At 48.9% G+C, this 19,347-nt stretch overlaps 1 protein-coding gene and 1 long non-coding RNA gene across 2 annotated transcripts in view; one reads left to right on the forward strand and one right to left on the reverse strand.

Moving 5' to 3' along the window:
• NOS1 (nitric oxide synthase 1) overlaps positions 1-19,347 on the forward strand; it is a 175,719-nt gene that overhangs the window by 15,089 nt on the left and 141,283 nt on the right. The window lies entirely within an intron of this gene.
• LOC131811919 (uncharacterized) lies at positions 5,497-6,778 on the reverse strand. Its single transcript, XR_009346166.1, has 2 exons — positions 6,479-6,778; positions 5,497-5,729 (listed from the first exon to the last, which is right to left on the reverse strand). It is a non-coding gene; the product is annotated as an uncharacterized LOC131811919 (long non-coding RNA).

The raw sequence follows: 19,347 nt of genomic DNA on the forward strand, positions 1-19,347 counted from the left end.
CTGTACCATCATCCGCCCACAGTGGGACTCGATTCTCTGATACCTGCCTCTGCAGCTGGTGGCAGTGGTGGGCGGACGGTGGTTTCGCAGAGCCAGTCCAGGGGTAAGACGAGGCCCGTGGCTGTCTGAGGCCACACCTCCAGCTCCAGGCCCACATCAGGCAGAGTGGCTCCCAGGGTGTCTAGAGGAGCAACTCCCCACTAGACACCTCTAGTTGCTCCCCAACAGGCCCTTCTCCAGGGGGCCTGAGAAGCATGGTGTGACCCCCAGCACCCACAGTGGGGGCCCCAGCGGCCACCTGTCCAGCCTTGGTATCCTCACATGACCGCTGAACCCAGAGCTGCCACTGGAAACCTGGGGCCGAAGCCACTGGCAGGGAGGCCGCCCCATAAAGAGAGTCCGAGGTTATGGGGTCCCTGCCCCCTGGTGCTGCTTGCCAGCCCCTCCTCGCCCTGGGCCCAGACCCTGACTATGAACATCACACAGATACCATGTGCCACCAACTAACCCGTGAACACTGGCAGCTCTGGGGCAAAGCTGGGGCCCAGGGCCTCCTGCCTGAGTGACGATGTGTCCGGCTCAGAAGGAGAACCAGAGAGGGGCTGCTGGCCAGGAGGGTGCCCCACTTCCCCCTTTTTCTATTTCATGAGCTGCTTCATCTATAAACTGGGCCCAAGACTACTTACCTCCTAGGCTGTTCTGAAGATCAAATGAGGCAGGTCCTGTACTGGGCACTGTTTCCTGCCTGGTCCTCTCCCTATCCCTCAGGTAGACACCCTTTTTCCCAGCATGTGGCAAATACAGCGTTGACTCTTTTCTCTCTTCTATGGCTGTTCCTGAAGGAGAGGCTTCCAGGCACAAAAGAAATCAGAGTATCTGCAGGGTGGCATCAACCTCCCGGCTGGGGCTGCCAATCATGGCTTTCGTCCCCCTCCTCTGCTCCTGCTACCATATGTCCCTGTGGCTAAGACAAGTCCCCAGAGTGGAGAGTCCCCAGGTCAGGGCTGCAGCTTGATAACAAGGGCCAGACCCCAGCTCTCAAGGGACAGACCTGAAGGCTGAGTCAGGAGAGAGAGGGACGTGCTCCTGGTGGAGGGAGGAGCATGTGCAAAGTCCCTGGGGTGAGGAAGAGGGTGGCCCAAGCAACTGCGGAACTGTAAGCAGCTAGGTGTGGCTGGAACATGGAGCCTGGGGGTGGGTGGTAAAGGGAGGTGAGCCTAGGACAAAGGCAGGTCTGGGTCGTGGAGCAGCAGTCAGACATCTTGAGGACTTTGGTCAGTGGGGAATCAAGGAGAGGACTGGCGCTAGGAAGAAGGGAGCTGAATTTAGATTAGTACTTTAGGACGACCGCCCCGGCCGGATGGGAGTGAAGGATGGGCAAGACACCAGTTAGCAGGGGTTCACAGCAATCTTGGGGAAAGATGGTGGGAGCCTAAGGCTTTCTCATGTGGCTGAGGAATTGAGGATAAAAATGGTGCCTGTCTCAACTCTGAACTTCCAAACTTGACCTAGTCAGATGGCAAAGGGCTAGAGAGTATCCCCAGCAGAAGTCAGGCACATGCTGGGTCAGATCCCCGTCACAGAGGATGTTGCTGTGTGGCCTTAGGCAACACACTTAAGCTCTCTGAGCCTTGGTTTTCTCAACCATAAGATAAGGATAATTAACCTACCTCACAGGAAACATAACATCATCTACTCTTGCGTGAGGAGAAAATGCACATAAAGTATGGTGCCCAAGAGTGAGGACCCAAAACAGTCACAGGGATTATTTCATTTATCAATTGTTAACTCTCCAATGATTCAGTACCTATTTTGTGCCACATTCTGGGGACATGGTGAACAAGATCCTGACCCTACTCTCAAGGATGTCCCACGCTAGTTGGGAAAGCAGACATGTGTAAAAAGGGAAGAGAAGAGTGAATCAGCCCTAGTATGCCTCACGGGCACGGACAATGGCCAGGGTTTGCAGGAAGAGAAAGAAGCTGTGGGTGTAGACAGGCAATGAGAACAGCCCCTGGGATCCCCAGCGCCAGCTGTCAGCCCGGGACACAGAGCAGAGTAACGTGATCAAGCCTGGAAATCCCTCACTGGCACGGAGAGACCAAGGGATGGGGCATGTGTGCGTGTGTGTGCGCACACACGCGCACTGGTGTAGGTGAGTCTGCCTAAATAGCCCAGATCACGAGGCTCACGGTGCCGGGTTTATGAAAACCACAGGGTCACGGGATCCAGGCAGGAGGCGCCGCCGGAGACGAGAAAGGCATCCTGAGCCTCGCCTGGCCCAGGGCCATCCTGAGAAAAGGGCAAGGGTGCAAATAACCATGGACCATCCGAAGGTTGGAACAGTCCCCAGCAGGGCACCTGACGGGACCTATTAACCCGAGAACCCCACCTGCCCCCGACCTTGCCATGTCTAGGGCAACAGCCACAGAGGGACATGTTGCTTATAATAGTAAAGAACTGGAAACAGCCTAAATGCCAATCAGGAGGGGAGTGAATAAGTAAAATGTGGTTTCTTTCATGGATAGTGATTTTAAAAGAGCGAGATCTGTAAGCATTCACATGACGAGATCTCGAACATAGCCCATAGATGGAGAAAAGAAAGTCTGGGGGCATGGTGTAAAAGGAGTCAATATTTACGCCTATTTAAACACGTGTACATATACAAAATAACATTTGATATATTTTACTGATACATACATTTGTATTTAACCACATAAAGCAAGTTGGGAGAGATACACAGAAACTTCACAGCATAGAGAGTCTCTGGGAAGCAGTTAACGGAGAGGATATTTGATTATCTACAACAGACTGATTTTTTTTTTTTTTTTTTAAGAATTAAGGGTGGGTTTTTTTAAGATTTTTTTTTTTTTTTTTTTTTTGGACAGAAAGAGATCACAAGTAGGCAGAGAGGCAGGCAAAGAAAAAGGGGGAAGCAGACACCATGCTGAGCAGAGAGCCCGATGTGGGGCTTGATCCCAGGACCTTGAGATCATGACCTGAGCCAAAGTCAGAGGCTTAACCAACACTGAGCCACCCAGGTGACCCTGATATCTACAACAGTTTGATTTCAAACACCCTTCTCCTCTATATGACAAGATCATTTGCAGTAATAATTCTATACTAATAATTAGCCTTTCCATGGCTTGGTCTTTTATTTTAAACCAGTCATTTTAAAAGAATAAATCTCAATGTTAGAGATAGATTCAAATTCACTAAAATAGATCATGAATGAACTAAACATTGACACTTCACAAAAAAACAAAACCTATGACACCTAGTGATTTGTATTTCACTTCACTCTTAAATTTTAAACAGGTATATTTTAAACGCCACTCCAGATAGTGACGAAGAATGACAGAAGTCACTCAAGTGCTATTTCTTTGTGTCTGTAATCACTGTTTATTTTTAATCTGCTGCTTAAATGTAGGAATATGTATTAGTATTATCTCAGAGGTTGGAAACACAAACCAAGCCAAAAGTGACTTTGGACAGTTCCAAACCGTTAAGAACTTCTGAAACGATTACATGTAGCTGAGTCCACCTGTGGCAGGAGCCAGTGTATAATCTGGGCAAGGGCGAGGGGTGGTTCTCTGAATTTGCTTACAGGTAGAACACCATGTTCATTAAAGGATAAGTAATAAAAATGGACTCATTTGAAACTTATTCTTAAAACTTAACAGTAATGATGGGGCGCCTAGGTGGCTCAGTGGGTTAAAGCCTCTGCCTTGGGTTCAAGTCATGATCCCAGGGTCCTGGGATCGAGCCCTGCATCAGGCTCTCTGCTCAGCAGGGAGTCTGATTCCCTTCCTCTCTCTCTCTCTGCCTGCCTCTCTGCCTACTTGTGATCTCTTTCTCTCTGTCAAATAAATAAATAAAATCTTTAAAAAAAAAAAACTGAACAGTAATGCAGCGGTGGTTTATAGTTTAGACAAACAAAATACTTTCTCAGGGTGGAATATTTATTTGATCACTGACTTCAGTTACAATAGACAGTATTCAGTGATAATAAAAAGCAGACTGACTTCAGCCAGTTTTATTATTACTGTAAAGTTTTCTCCAGACAGCTCATTATTGCCTTCTTTCATAATGGGCCACCCCCTCAAGTCCTGCCCTTGGTACTCATCATTGCTAGGGAATGCTGGGACAGATCAGGGTCGAGGCTAGGGATCAAAGGGGACTTCGGCTTTACCTGTAATTTTCTAACTTTTTCCAGCATAGTCGCTAAAAACATGGGCTCCAAAGTCAGACTTCTGAGGTTCCAGTTGGCCCCATGGGTGTGTGACCCTGGGTTAGTTACTTAATTTCTTCTGGTCATGCTTTCCTCATCTGTACCGTGGAGCTAATGCTCTGTCCGAGAGTGGCTATGAGGATGATGTGAGGTAATTTGTATAAAATGTGTAGAAACGCTTCCTGGCATACACTAGGAGCTCAATAATGGTAGCTGTATTTTTAGAGGGACAAAGTTTTCATGTTTTTAAAAATGTATGCCTAAACATACTCCTACCATACAATCTTGTAATCACATTCGCTGGGATTTACTCAAAGGAGTTGAAAGCTCTCTCTCTCTTTTTAAATTGTTATTTATTTATTTTTGAGAGAGAGAGAAAAGCACACACAAGCAGGGGGAGGGGCAGAGGAAGAAGCAGGCTCCTCGCTGAACAGGGAGCCCGATGCAGGACCCAGGACCCTGAGATCATGACCTGAACCAAAGGCAGATACTTAACCAACCAAGCCACCCAGGTGCCCAGGAGTTGAAATCTTTTTCCGCACAAAAACCTGCACACAGATGTTTATAGTTTATAGCAGCCTTATTCATAATTACCAAGATTTGGAAGCAACCAAAATACCCTTCGATGGGTAAATGGATGAATGAATTGTGGTCCGTCCACAGCGTAGAATATTATTCAGCACGGAAGAGGAAGGAACCATGAAAGACATGGAGGAAACTTACATGTCTATTACTAAGTGAAAGAAGCCGATCTGAAAGGCCACACAGCGTGTGATTCCAACTCTGGGACATTCTGGAAAAGCAAAACTAGGGGAAAGATAAAAAGATCAGTGGTTACCAGGGGTTAGTGAGGAGGGAGGGATGGATAGGCAGAGCACGAGGAATATTTAGAGCAGGCAACGTGTTCTGTGTGATACCGTGACGGAGGATACACATCATTATACATTTACCCAAACCCACAGAATGTGCAGCACCAAGAGGGAGCCCAGGTGTAAGCTACAGGCTCTGATAAGAACGGTGAGGACGTGTCCGTGTCGGTTCATGGAATATAACAGGTGTCCTGGTGCAGGATGTTGACTATGGGGGAGACAGGGGGTGGGGAGCAGGAGGATGTAGGAACTCAGTGTACTTTCTGTTCAATTTTGCTGTGAATCTAAAACCACCCTGAAAATTAAAATTTATTAAAAAAAAAAAAAGCCAATGTCTAGGAAAAAAAAAGCTAGAATGTCAACATGTTAATCAAAGTTAATGGAAGGTAGTAGGAATACATAGGGTGGCTCTTTTATTATTTGTGCTTTTTAAAAAGTATGTCACCACCACCACCCCTTCCGTCTTGAGGTTGGAAGGCAGGGAACTTGTCTCTGGGGCCTCCGCTGCTGAATCAGAGCCCGGGTCTGATGCTTCAAGAGCTGTTCAGGACAGCTGCTGTGGCCTGGTGCATGGAACGCTCTGGCATGACCCAGGAGGCACCTTCTCTCTCTGAGTAGATTTCCTTTGTCTGGAGTGGACATGAGGAGAAGCCAAGTTGCTGAGGAGGTGGGAGGGGCCTGGGCCGGGTTGGCAAAGAAAGTGGGAGCAGCTTCAAGGTTCGGAGGGTTTCTTAGGACGCAGAGATAGGGCACAGGACTGGATAGGAGCTCGCCTAGAGCACGAGCCCTGGTGCTTGTCCATCCACCTGTCCACTCACCTTTCTATCCTTCCGCCCGTCTGCCTGTCTGCCCATCTGTCCATCTGTCCATTCATCCATCTATCCATACAGCCAACCGCCCAACTCTCCACCTCTCCTACCTGCCTTCCGACCTGCCTGTCCTCTCATGCCTCCCTTTCACTCATTCATTCATTTATTCCACAGATATTAGTTGAGCATATGCTATGTGCCAGGAACTGGGCTAGGCCTGGGACATTGCTGTGAACACGGCAGACACAGTACCTATCTTCCTGCGGCTGACAGTCTCGTGGGGGCGCAGCAATTACAAGTAAACAGACACTCACGTTGGATGGAGACTCAAGGGAAGACGAGGAGGCTGCTGTCTGTCTGTCCGACTGACCATCCACCTGCGAGCACTCCTACCTCTCCTGACATTTTTCCGTCTGTCCCCGTCAGCCTGGAGTAGTCCCCAGGAGACCAAGGGCTCCTTCCCAGAACCTGCCTTCGCTCTTGTCCCGACTCACCCAATTGAGAATTTCTGGTGCACCTGCTAAAAATACAGATTTCTAGAACTCTCCTGGAGACAGCCACACAAGTACCGTGAGTGTTCAGCAAGCTCCCCGTTCCGACAAGCTGGTGTGTGCTGCGTAGGTGTGGGGAAGCGTAGCTCCTCCTTTCCCTCCTACCCTCAGCTGCGGCCCTGAGCCTCAGGTACAGCTCCAGGATCATGGGGACAGCTGGGCCCGGGGGACAGGGCCCCAGGGGACACACCTGGGCTGGTTCTCACGACCTGGAGCCCTGGGAGGGAGGGCTTCCTAGGGCCAGGGGTCAGATCTGCTCAGTGCCAGGTTTCCAGGAGCAAGAAGAGGCCAGGCCTCCAGGAAAGCAAGGAGAGAGGTGCCCACAGGATCCGCCCGCCCAGCTCCTAAGCAGAAGGAGGAGGAGGAGCCTTGAAGGGTCCCAGCAGGTAGGAGGCCTGGGCAGGGAGCAGCGCAGCCCTTCTGCTGCTAGGGAGGGGCCTTCTGCCAAGACTTCGTACCCACCACCCACTTGACAGTCCTGGGCCGGGTCTGAATTTGGCTAAGGAAAGCGCCTAGCGTGGGTATGGGAGGGGTCAGGGTAGTGTTGGCTGGGCAGAGAAGGTGTTCCTAGAGGGAGCACAGTGGGAGCCAAGAGCAGGACATCTCAGCATTCGAGAGAGATCCAGACCACCCTCACTTCCCGAGGTTCCCCAAATACAGGAAAATGAGGACATTTCTAAACAGGGTGTTGAAACCTTTCCGGTATTTTATTTTTTATTTATTTTTTAAGATTTTATTTATTTGACGGACAGAGATCACAAGTAGGCAGAGAGAGAGGGGAGGAAGCAAGCTCCCTGTCTAGCAAGCAGAGAGCCCCATGCAGGGCTTGATCCCAGGACCCTGGGATCATGACCTGAGCCCAAGGCAGAGGCTTTAACCCACTGAGCCACCCAGGCACTCCTCTTTCTGGTATTTTAAACACTTGCAAGGAACTAATGGGACTACATTTAACACCCAGCCTCAACAGGGCAATGGAAGTAGGCTGGTCACAGGAAAACAACACGATGTATTTTAAATATGAATTCATAACAAACCCCAGGTGGCATAGCCCGGGGCTGGGAAGAAGTTAAAAGCTGTCTGTTGAGGGGCGCCTGGGTGGCTCAGTGGGTTAAGCCTCTGCCTTTGGCTCAGGTCATGATCTCAGGGTCCTGGGATTGAGCCCGGCATCGGGCTCTCTGCTCAGCAGGGAGCCTGCTTCCTCCATTCTTTCTTCCTACTTCTCTGCCTACTTGTGATCTGTCAAATAAATAAATACAATCTTTAAAAAAAAAAAAAAAAAAGCTGTCTGTTGAGTGTCTCCGCTTGGGACCTTATCATGGCATCTCCAAGGCTGTATGAGCGCCCACCATTTGACCCAGAGATAAGGTCAGTGTCTGGGTTTGAGGCCCCGTCCCCTGCAGAGCAAGGCCTGAGGGCACGTCATTAGGGAGACCTGGGGGACTTCTGGGAGAGGTAGTTAGTTGTGTTGTAGGGTCCTGGGACCCCAGAAAGAGTTCTTGAGACCATGTAGGGGGCAACTTAGTAAGTTTATTTGAGTTGCAAGGGGACAGGCACAGAGGGCAGAAAGGACTGCCCTTTTGCTGTGTGAGGCTGATGGTTACAGGCTTGGTGCTCCGGGGCAGGGGCTGTGCAGGGAGTACTAGATCGTACGCGTCTTCTTCAGATTTCTACTTGGAAACTACTTTCCCAAGACTTCCCTGGTGCTTATCATTCAGTTTGGTATGAACTTCTGGTATGATATACAAGCAATTCAGGAGGACCTTAAAGAATGTGGCTACCCCACAGGTATTTGATCCTTATCCGAGCTCGGCAGGCTGTAGGTCAGTCTTTCCGTCTAAAGGTGAACATTTTTCTGCTTCCATCCCTCATCTGTGAGCTGCAGTGGTGCACCATGGGAGCGTGAAGGAAGCATCTCAGCCAGCCTGGGAAAGCCTGGGGGCCTTCCTGGAAGAGGAAGGTGTCTAACCCGGGACCTGGAAGATGAACAAGTGTGAGCCATGTGAGGAAGGGTACAGAGGGGGCTCCCAGAGGAGGGCATGGCAAGGAACTGGCCAGAGGAGGCTGGCCAAAGTCCGTGGTAGGACTGTTGAGGACGGAGAAGCGCATTAGCAGACACAGAGACTGATGTCCTCCCGGATGTACTCGGGAATTCAGTCTTTAATGCTCTAAGTCAGGTCAGCTAGACTTTCTTTCTTTCTTTTTTTTTTTTTTTTTACCTGTATTTATTTATTTGACAGAGAAATCACAAGTAGGCAGAGAGACAGGTGGAGAGAAGGGGAAGCAGGCTCCCTGCTGAGCAGAGAGCCCAATGCGGGGCTCGATCCCAGGACCCCGGGATCATGACCTGAGCTGAAGGCAGAGGCTTAACTCACTGAGCTACCCAGGCACCCCCAGACTTTCTTTAATTAAAGATATTGCTGTTGTGGTTTTTGCATATATCTCTGGCTAACACAGAATGTAACTCCCATTATTTTAATCTGCCGTTTCCTTGACTTATACTCCTCCATATACTTAACTCTAGGAGGGTAGGGATGATATATTTCTTGAGCAACACAGTGCCTGTATTAGAGATGTTGGAGCTGGCCTGACTCTGCCTTGCTAAGTCTAGAGAAATCAGCAATGCGTTGCCTCTCGTAGAATGAGGAGAGGCTGAGCGCGAGGGGAAGAGGTGTGGGAGGGTGTCCCCCGCACACAGCACAGCAAAGGCACAGGGGCACAAAATGGCAACAGTGTATTTGAGGCAAGCTGGAAAGTTCATCGTGTGTACGGTTTTGGTGAAAGGAGGTGATAGGAATAAGGAGCGAACAGAAGAAAACCAGAAGAGAAAAAGAGACTTTAAAAAAAAAAAAAGTTTAGGATCCCATAAAGTGTGATGGTCTCACCATTCCCACAGCCCTCCTGCTGCCCTCCCCCCAATAAGCCAGTTGTCACACAGGAACGGCTCTCAGGTGGTCACATTCTGTTTAGTCTGCAGTGTTCTATCTTGTTGGGTTAGCTTTTGGGGTGGGTGGGTCTCCAGATTTAAAATTCAGGAGATTTTACATTAAAAGAATGTAAGATTCTTTTAATGTGAAACTCTAGCTTTCCAGCTTCTTGGGAAAGAGGAGCTAGTCGGGGCACACTGCAACGTCCCCACTCTCACCAGAGCTGAGGGGCAGCCACGGGTGCCCCCAGTAGATGGGGGAGGGTCTCTTCAGTTCATTCGGGGGCCCCCCACCCCATCTCCAGCCCACTTCCTCATTGACATGCACCCAGCCTGGCCCCAGGAGGCATTGGGGGCTGGGGTCCTTGCCTTGGGTCCCTCCATGTCAAGGTCCCAACATACCCCGGGAGCTGCCCTATCTCCTCCCACCCCACATACTCAGTCAGCAACCCCTGGGGGCAACAGGGCATCTAGGGTGGTGCGTGGAGGGTCCTAAGCTCTCAGCCCCCGCTACAAGCCCCCATAGCTAGAGAGGCTGCTCTGGGCATCTCTCCAGCTGAGTCAGGTGCACGGCAGCGCGAATCGGGCCAGACAGAGGGAAACCAGGGAAGGAAGGTGGAGAATTAAAAAGAGGAAGCCGGGACCACACCTCCTTCCGCCTCATCCGAGGCGATTCGCCCCGTTCCACTTACTCGCCTCAGCCTCTCCTTACCCTTTCCATAATCTGGTACTCACAGCTCAGAATTTGGTGCCAGGAAAAAGCTGAGTTTACCTCTTCCTCTTAAGCAGGAGCAATAATGACACCGACTCATGGGTCACTGTGGGGAGGCGATGGGGTCATACCCATAAGCGGTGGGCACAGTACCTGGCACTTTGTTCCAGAAAAGGCAAATGCTTCTCTGCATTATGTCTTCAGTCTAGTTCTTTCTCGGAGTGTCTGTGGCAGATGCGGTCGGTGTGCTGCACGTACCCCACGAGGATGTCTTCCCCGTGTTTGTGCACACCAGCTCTCCGTGTGCCTTCGCTCCCAACAGCCAGAACCCAGTCTGTGTGGGAGAGAACCGGAGGGTCTGGAAATTTACATCCTCCTGGGGGTGATCCCTACCCAGTGATCGAGGGGCGCAGTCTCCTCACGCCCTAACGGGGGCAACTCTGGGATCTCGTCCACACTGTCTGCAGCACTTCCCTATGACCGAGCCTCTGGGGACTTTACTGATAGCACAGCCTCCCGTGTTCACCTTCCCTCCTCCTACTTCCCTCTCTCCCCTACCATTCTTCATGGAGATGTGTCCCAATCAACCACAGCCAAGCAAATCCTCATCTCAGGGTCTGCTTCTGGGGAACCCAACCAAAGGCAGCATCTCTCTTCATGTCGGCCTCCCAAAAGCTCCTCCCTCCCAACCTGGTTCCATCCCTTCCTTGCTCTCCACGCCTCCTCCCTGCTCTGCCTTTGCCTCACTCAGGCACCTCCACCGCCGACTTGGAAGCAGATGGCATCGTCTGGGCGAGAGAGCTCCCTTCGCACTGATTTATGATCCTTGACTGGGCAGCGCTATTTTTAGCCACCTCTCTCCACCTTCTGCTGTCCTCCGTGGTGGAGGAATTTCTGCCCTGGTTTGTGGGCATCTGAGGGTGGCGATGTCCGTGGTTTTCAGCTGGGGACAATTTTGTCATTCCCCCCTCACCGTCCCCCTGGAGACTTTTCGCAATGCCTGGAGATGTTTTTGGCCATCACAGCTGGGGCGAGGATCCTTGCATCCAGTGGGTAGACTAGAGATGCTGGCAAACATCCTATAAGGCACAGGGCAGCCGTCCCCCATTCATAAAGAATGCTCTGGTCCCAAATGTCCATGGTGCTGAGGTTGAGAGCCCCTGGGCCATGGGTTTCTCTACTTCTTTTATTTTGTCATAGTGTGAGGATGTTACGGTCTCCTCCTGCAAACGCAGAAAAGAGAAGTCAAGATGCTAGGTGGGGCTATTTAAAGCCCACAGTGAGAAGAGGCCCAGAAATGCTAACACGTAACCCATGTCAGCATTCACTCTGTGCTCGGCCTGTAGCGGGCAGTGTACGTTATTAGATTATTGCTTTATCACTTTGCAGGTTAAAAAAAGATGAGATTCAGAGAGGTAGTGGTGTTGATTAGCACAGTTGAGACTGGCCGGTCCTTGCTCTTAAACACTGTTACTCGATGAGTCAGCTAACAAAGAGATTTTAGAACGCTTCCTCGAAACAGGATTCAACTACATTTATTTATTGTATACGAGGCATCTGTGGTCCCAGCTTGAAGGCAGGCTGGGTGCATACCCGAGAGATCTGTCCATGAGACAGCAATTACTGAGGCTCTGTCCCCATGAGGGGGTGAGGTCTTCTCCCTACGGATGCTCCAAGCTGGACAGATGTTGGGTCAGTGATGGCCCTGCGAAGCAGTCTCTCCTCACCATGTATCATTCAGCTTTTGCCGTGTAACGATCCATCCCACGATGTAAGTGCTTACCGTTCTAAGTCCCTATTTCAGTTCATAATGCTGCAAGTTGGCAGTGTAAGCTGGGTCGGGTGAGTGGCCCTTCTGGTTTCCGGTGGGTTCACTGATGCCATGTGGTCACTGACAACAGGGCATCAGCGAACCAGAGCAACCAGGGTCTGGCTGATCTGGAAAGCCTTAGCTAGGCTGGCTGGTGTCTGCTTCAGCTGCTCTCTGCCCCCAGCAGGTGAGTCCGCCCTTGTAATTGTGCTGGTGTGGGACAGCAGCTGCAGAGGACTCTTGAAAGCCTATGTGAGGCACTGGGAAATGTCACTTCTGCTGCATCCTGTTGGTCAAAGCCGGGGACACAACTGGCCCCGATTCAAGGGGTGAGGAAATAAATTGGTTAGCAGGAAGAGTCACACAGGGTTGCTGTCATTTTTGTAATCTGCCACCATGGCATTTTCCTTCCTGGCCCGGGTCAGGTGGTGACGTGGCATCTTTGTGGCCAGTGGCACCAGCACTTAACCTGGCTCTAAGAAGTTGTCAGGTACTTAGCTAGGTAGCTTCAGCAAGTCACTTAGCTTCTCTGGACCTCAGCTTTTTGTTTGTTTGTTTGTTTGTTCCGTTTCTATTATAGGTAAAATATACCCATTCTGCCTGCCTCATCGGGTGTCATAGAGCTCACATAAGACAGTGGAGAAAGAAAGGCCTATCATTTCATTTTCTGTCCTTGAAACAGAAGGAAGCCTGGCTGCTCACGCTGGGCACGTGCCTCTCTCCCCCTGAGCTGAGGCTCCCGTAATTCATCAGTAGCCAAAGCTTGACAAGCCCCCGGTGGTTCTCCATCAATCCTCCTGTCTGCTTTCCCAGGGAAAACCCAAGTGGTTTTGCCAGAACAATCTCGGGACCTTTTTTCTCAAGTTTGAATATTAAGCATCAGCCAAGTGCCCCTTTTCTGGCTCTGTTATTTGATCTAAAAGCAAACTTTTGAGATTCCTTGCCCTGAACTCATCTCATTGACGCACTGGCAAAGGCTCTCATTTAGTGAACACACCCAGGCCCTCTGAGACATCTTATAAGCCATAGGTTCTGGGAGAGCACAAAAGAGCTGGGTCCTCCCGGACAGGACCAGGTCTGCAGAAGAGTGTCAGGCTGGCTGAAAGCACGGTGAGCCTCTTGCAAGGGACCCCAGAGATCAGCCAGCAAGTCTTCCAGAAGCCTGGGAAAAACTCAGGCCGCCAGCACTGAAAGAAGAACATGATTATCCCTGCTAGGAAAATGGGTCTTTGGGTTATTTGGAGCAGAGGAGAGCGAAGGAATACTGTCATTTCATTATTATAACTGATTGCTACTAGTTATTGCATGCTGATTTTGTGACAGTGTCCCCTGGTCGAGGGTGGGGATTATTCTTGTCTCTTTCATTGTTGCATCCTTATAATTGGCATTGGGGTCCAGGGTAGAGGGCCCAGGGAGGTGTGGGATGGTCCCATTTAATGCTGCAACAACTTATCCAAGTGAGCGTCCTGGTTACCATCCCCATTTTGCAGATGATAAAGTTGAGTCCCCGGGGCAGGGAGAGGATTTGTCCAAGTCACGCAGCTGGGAGGTGGTAGAACAAAGATTCAAACTAGCTCCGTCCGACTCTGAGGTTCACACTCTAGTGGCTACACCATGTCCTTTCAACTCAGCTGGTTCCATAATAGTCCAGGACATTGAACAGGGTGTGGGAGGGATACACACCAGAACATGCGAAGCAGACAGATGATCCAGAGGGCTCTTCCTGGGGAGGGGGAGGCAAACCACTGTTCTCTCCAGCCTCCTCCAGATCAAATGCACCTTGTGCCATCTTTCTGCACAAGCGTTGTGTAGCAACAGGGACTATTTGGACTTTCTGGACTGATTTCACATTGATTACATACTCCTTGTACCACACACTTCTCGGCGCCTGCCAGAAGCCGTAGCCACGGGAGCAAAGCATGGCATGTCCATCGGCCTTGCAAACAGTCGCTGCATAGCCACAGCCCTCTGGAAGGAACATAATTAGAAAAGCAAGGGACCATGTGGACGCTTAAGGGGCCACTTTTTTTCCCATCCCTTACAACAAAGAGAATCCCGCTTCCTCCTCTGTATGAGAGAAGTAAGGTTTAAAAAAAACATGACTGAGCGTGGCTGTGTATCCTATGTGTTCCCCAGGACCCTGGTCATTGATTATATTCTTACAGTGCCTATGTTTATTCTCCCACCTAAAGGGATTCTATTAAAATAGGAGTCAAATGACATCACTCTCCATCACGCCTTCCAGTAACTTCCCAGAAGACTCAGAGTAAGGTCCGGGGTCCTCATCATGATCCATAAGCCCCCCATTATCTCTAGGGTCTTTTTCTATCACCCTCCCTTCTCACTGACTCAGCTCAAACCACACTGCTGTTTCTCCATCACAATGAGTATGTCTATGCCTCAGGGCCTTTGCACTGGCTGTTCCCTCTAACTAGAAACCTATTCCCCCCAAGTATCCACATGTCTCATTTCCTCACCTACATCAGGTCTCTGATGAAATGATTCCTCATCAAAGAGACCTTTAGTAACCACCCAGCATTCCCTGTCCCCACCATGTTCCTAACCCTGTCCTAATTCTTTCAGAGTACCACTACCCTGACACAGTAGAACATCAGATGTCAGCTTTGTGAGTGCAGGTACCTGGTGTGTCCACTCTGTGTCCCTGGGACCTAGCACAGTGCCTGGCACTTAGTAGGTGCTCAAAAAACATTTGTTGAATGAGTGAACAAATGATGAATGACCCTGTTAGATTGGAATAAATGATCCTACTTTACAGACAAGGAATCTAAGGCTCAGAGGTGAAGAGACTCATGTGACGTTTCCTACCCTATAAGAAGAAGATACCAGATAATGAAGAGGACATAGTTTTATGGACTTCCTAATTTCCATCCCCCATTGTTCTCTTGTTTCCTCTCTCTGGTACATAACTTGATGATCCTCCTTATACATTTGCCTTTTGCCTTATACCTTTGCCTTTGTCCTGTGTCTGTTTATTTCCTTAAGATTTTATTTCTTCCCCTGTTTCCCCCATTTCTGTGGAGCTTAGATTCAAATTATTATTATTGTTATTATTAATATTATAAAATAGTTTCGTGGACTAGATCTCCCTTTAGATAATTGTTTTATATTTGTATTTTCGATAACCATGGACCAAAAAATAGATTTTATCTTTTAAATTTCCTGGTTTTTATCACTCAGTATCAGCGCTTAAAAAACACAATCCCATCCGTTTTGGGGTTATTTATTTTGACTTATTACTGGTCAGCTGGAGCTTATATTTGAGTACTTTTTTTTTTTTTTCTTTAAGAACACAAAAGTGGCAAACTTTGTAAGTCTGTGCATGTGTGAGAGTGTATTTCTGGTGCCTTTGCACATAAAGGCAATTTAAAGGGTGCAGAATTCTTGGACCCTGATTCATCACCCAGGGCTATGTGTGTGCACACATACGCACGTGTGTGAAAGTACCACGTTCAGTTATCATAAACATATGGCAAACCACAGAAATCTTTAGTGCGCAATTCAATAAAATGTTGACAAATCATTTAACCTTGTAACCATCAACTGATCAAGATATAAAATGTCTCCACCACCACAGACTATTCCCCTTGTGGTCTTTGTATTTGTTCTTCAGCCCACCACATGATGAGTTCTGATAGAACCATAGCCTCATTTTCTCTGTTCTTGAACTTCATGTAAATGGAATCATACGGTACGGACCCGTATGTCTGCCTCAGTTCACTCAACACAATGTCTGAGATTCATTCACGTTGTTATGTGTGTCACTGGTTTACTCCTTTTATTTTTTCCATCTGAGTAGTCATTGAATTAATGTGTCCGTTCGCTTTTCTGCTCTCCTGTAGATGGAAACTTGGGTGGTTTCCAATTTGGGACTTGTCCTGTCATGCTGGTCTTTTTGTGGACATTCTGTATGCACTTGGGAGCGGAACTGCTGGATTTGTAGGGACACTCAATGTTCGCCTTTGTAAGAACCTATCAAACAATTTTCCAATGTGGTTAGACCATTTTATACTTGTTCCACATCCTGTACAACTCTTGAAATTGCCAGGATATTTAAAAATGGCTGTTTGTTGTTTTTGCTTTATTCCAACCATTCTTCTGGGTGGGGAGGAGTCTCACTGTGGTTTTAATTTGTGTTTCTCTGATGACCGATATTGACAACCTTTTCATGGACTTATTGCTTGTCCTTTATTCTCTGGTTTAGTTCTTGGCAATACTTCATCTTCTTTTCCTGTTTCCATTGTAGCTTTTAATTCAGCAATCATGTTTGCCTCTCCCTAGTCCTCCCTAGTCTCAGAAATGCCTCTTTCCTAAATGCTTCCTACAGGTTCTTAGATGTGGCACCACTTGGAGTTGTCTCAAGAACACAAATGAGAAATCTGACAGTTTCCCCTGATTCCTTTAGATCCATTACATAAGGCTACGCTGTCCCATTCTTTTGGGTGCACGGCTTCTCCTGTTTACTCATTCTCACTACAGGTGCTTTTCTGGTGATACAGTGTAGGGAACTGAATGGGGTTTTTCTAAGATTACACATCCTGTTGATACTTTGGGGTCCAGGAAAAGCAAGAAGGGGGAAATTGGAGTTGTTACAGTGGAACATTTCTGGTTTGGATTCCAGCCACCTGGAAGCCCAGGGTGGAGACTTGTACCATGGGCAACTTTATCAGGAAGCTCAGCTTTGCCTGGCTTTACTTAGCGGCAGCTGTTGATGGAAGTGTGCATTTGGGATTCCCCATAACGTTGCAGCCCATAATATACCCTTCCCATAGGCACCAGCTGGACTTAATTGAGCTGCTTGTAACTCCCCATTCCTGATAGTGGTATGCTCTGAGGTCTCTTACTGACTTGACAGTGACTTATTCATCCTCATAGGACTTCCCATGGATCTGTTCAGACCTCCCCACAATCTAATCCCATCCATATTCTATTTTGCATAATCTATCTAAAGTCTTGGGTGATGTGAACACCAAGCTTCCCTAGTTTACAACACCAGTAGTCTTTCTCTTGGTTTTTATATTCCATTGCTAATTTCAACAGATATCCTGAAGAGGAACACAGACCCTGCTGCCAGAGCTATCATCCAGCCCAGAAGCCCTTTGCTGTCCCCCGAAGCCACAGGAAGCTGGCATCTAATTAAATAGAGATCAGACCTCACCTGATAACCCACTTGTTGTATTTTATTAAACAATCCAGGAACCCTCTTATTAAATCTAAATTGCTCATATAACTAAGTGTGCTGTAGATGTTTAATCATGGCCTAGGGCCCGTTTTTCTGCTGGAACTGAGTCACTTTCAGGTTTGGAGAAAAAGAAGAAGGTTTATACTAAATCCCCTGAAGCTTTGGAGGGGCTTTCGTTTTTAAATAAGGAGTAGGGATGCCTGGGTGGCTCAGTGGGTTAAGTGGCCGGCTCTGGATTTCTGTTCAGGTCATGATCTCAAGGTCCTGGGATCAAGCCCTGCATCGGGCTCCGTGCTCAGGGGGAGTCTGCTTGAGATTCTCTCTCTCTCTCTCTCTCCCTCTACCCCTCCCCCCAGTGGTGCAACTGCACGCCCACGCACACCTGCTCTCTCTCTCAAATCCATCAATCAAGCCTATTTTTAAATAAGGGGCAGTCTGGGGCTGGCTGCTTCCTTTCCCTGACACCTTGACGTGAATTCCAAGTTTACCCCAACTAAGCCAACAGCCCAGGCTTCGGCAAAATCAGAAATCCCGAGGTCCAGCCAACATTTTCTCCTTCCAGGCACTGAGAGGGGCTCCCAACTGCTCCGCTGAGTACTTGCATTTAATTGGAAGAAACTCAGAACGGAGTGGAGGTCACACCACCCGTGTGCAACACAGCCAGGATGGGAATCCATATCTTATCTCTGTTACTTCTCAGAGTAGACTGATGAGGGAGGCATCACAATTCCACTTTAAGGTGAGGCAACTGACACCCCAGGGAATAAAATTCCCCTGGTTCAGGTGCAGTGAAACTGAGACTCAGGCCAGCCAGGGGTCTAGGGACCTGCTGGTAGCTCAGAACAGAGGTGTGACCTGATGGGACAGTGTGGGGACATGACAGTTGAAGTGGGGGGGGGGGAGTGGCCATGGAGGGAGAAAAGGTGACAGAGAGGAAGCCATGAACAGAGAAACATGTATAGGAGGACACAGAACGAGGAGGGGCCAGGACAAGGCAGCTGTGAAAATCATAAGAGGAGGGTCTCTCGTGTGACTGGGGGTCTCAAAGCCAAAGCTTCCTCTGGGAGGAGCTCAGCGTAAGGTGGGCCAATCTGAGACCTGATCCAGACCTGATCCCAGGCCAGCCTGGGAATGTGCATTTCTAATACATTTCCCCCTTGACAGCCAGAGCAGCTGCTCCATGGACCACAGCGGAGCCTAGCTGCGTCATAGAGGGGTGGCTTTGGGAAGAGGAGGGAACCTTAGCGTGGCTGGGATAGAAGGTGCTCAACCCCTTCTTTCTCCCCTAGCCCAGCCCTTTCGGCAGTCTTCCCCAGACCCTCTATTTATTTCTTGCCCTCTCTTTTGAATGGCAGTATAACACATGTACTAATTTTCAAGGCACAGGATTGGTGGGTTTTTACATAGATATACACCTGTATACCCACCACCTGGATTAAGATACAGAACCTTTCTTTTTCTTTTTTTAAATTTATTCGTTTGAGAGAGATACAGAGACAGAAACAGAGCGCAAGCAGGGGAGGTGCAGAGGGAGAGGGAGAAGCAGACTCCGCGCTGAGCTGGGAACCTGACAGGGGCCTCGATCCCAGGACCCAGAGAAAATGACCTGAGCTGAAGGCAGACACTTAACCCACTGAGCCACCCAGGTGCCCCAAGATACAGAACATTTCTAGCACACTTTACAGTCTCCCTCATGAGCTCTCATAATCAACAACCTACCCCTAGAGGTAACTACTGTTCTGGAAGGAATGGCGTCCTTCCTCTTGAACTTGCTAAAATGGAAACACACAGAATGTTCTTTTTGTGCCATAGGCCCCTTCCTGATAGTTGGACAGTGTCTTTTTTAATTTCTCACTCACTCCAAAAACTCCCTCCATCGACAGCTCCCTGTGCCTCTTCCTCTCTATAAAGTGCATAAGTATCATCTTCCTACTGCTCATTGCCCTAAGCCAGACAGAGGCTTCTGTATCATCTGTTCCAATTCTCAAAACATCCCCTAAGGAAGGTGTTTATATTCCTACCATTTTACAGATGAGGCTCAGAGAGGTTAAGACATTTGCCCCAAAACCCACAGCCTCTAAGGAGCAACCTCGGGCCATGTGAATCCAGAGCCTGTCCTTTTGCCACTGGACTATCCTGCCTTCCCTCCCAGTGAAGCCCTGAGACCCTCTAGACATGCCATCTGTGTTTGTTGACTGACTAGGTGAAATGAACCCCCTTAAAGCAGCCGTCTTGCTGGGCT

The sequence above is a fragment of the Mustela lutreola genome, chromosome 11 (genome assembly GCF_030435805.1).
Source record: "Mustela lutreola isolate mMusLut2 chromosome 11, mMusLut2.pri, whole genome shotgun sequence".
Lineage (NCBI taxonomy): Eukaryota > Metazoa > Chordata > Mammalia > Carnivora > Mustelidae > Mustela > Mustela lutreola.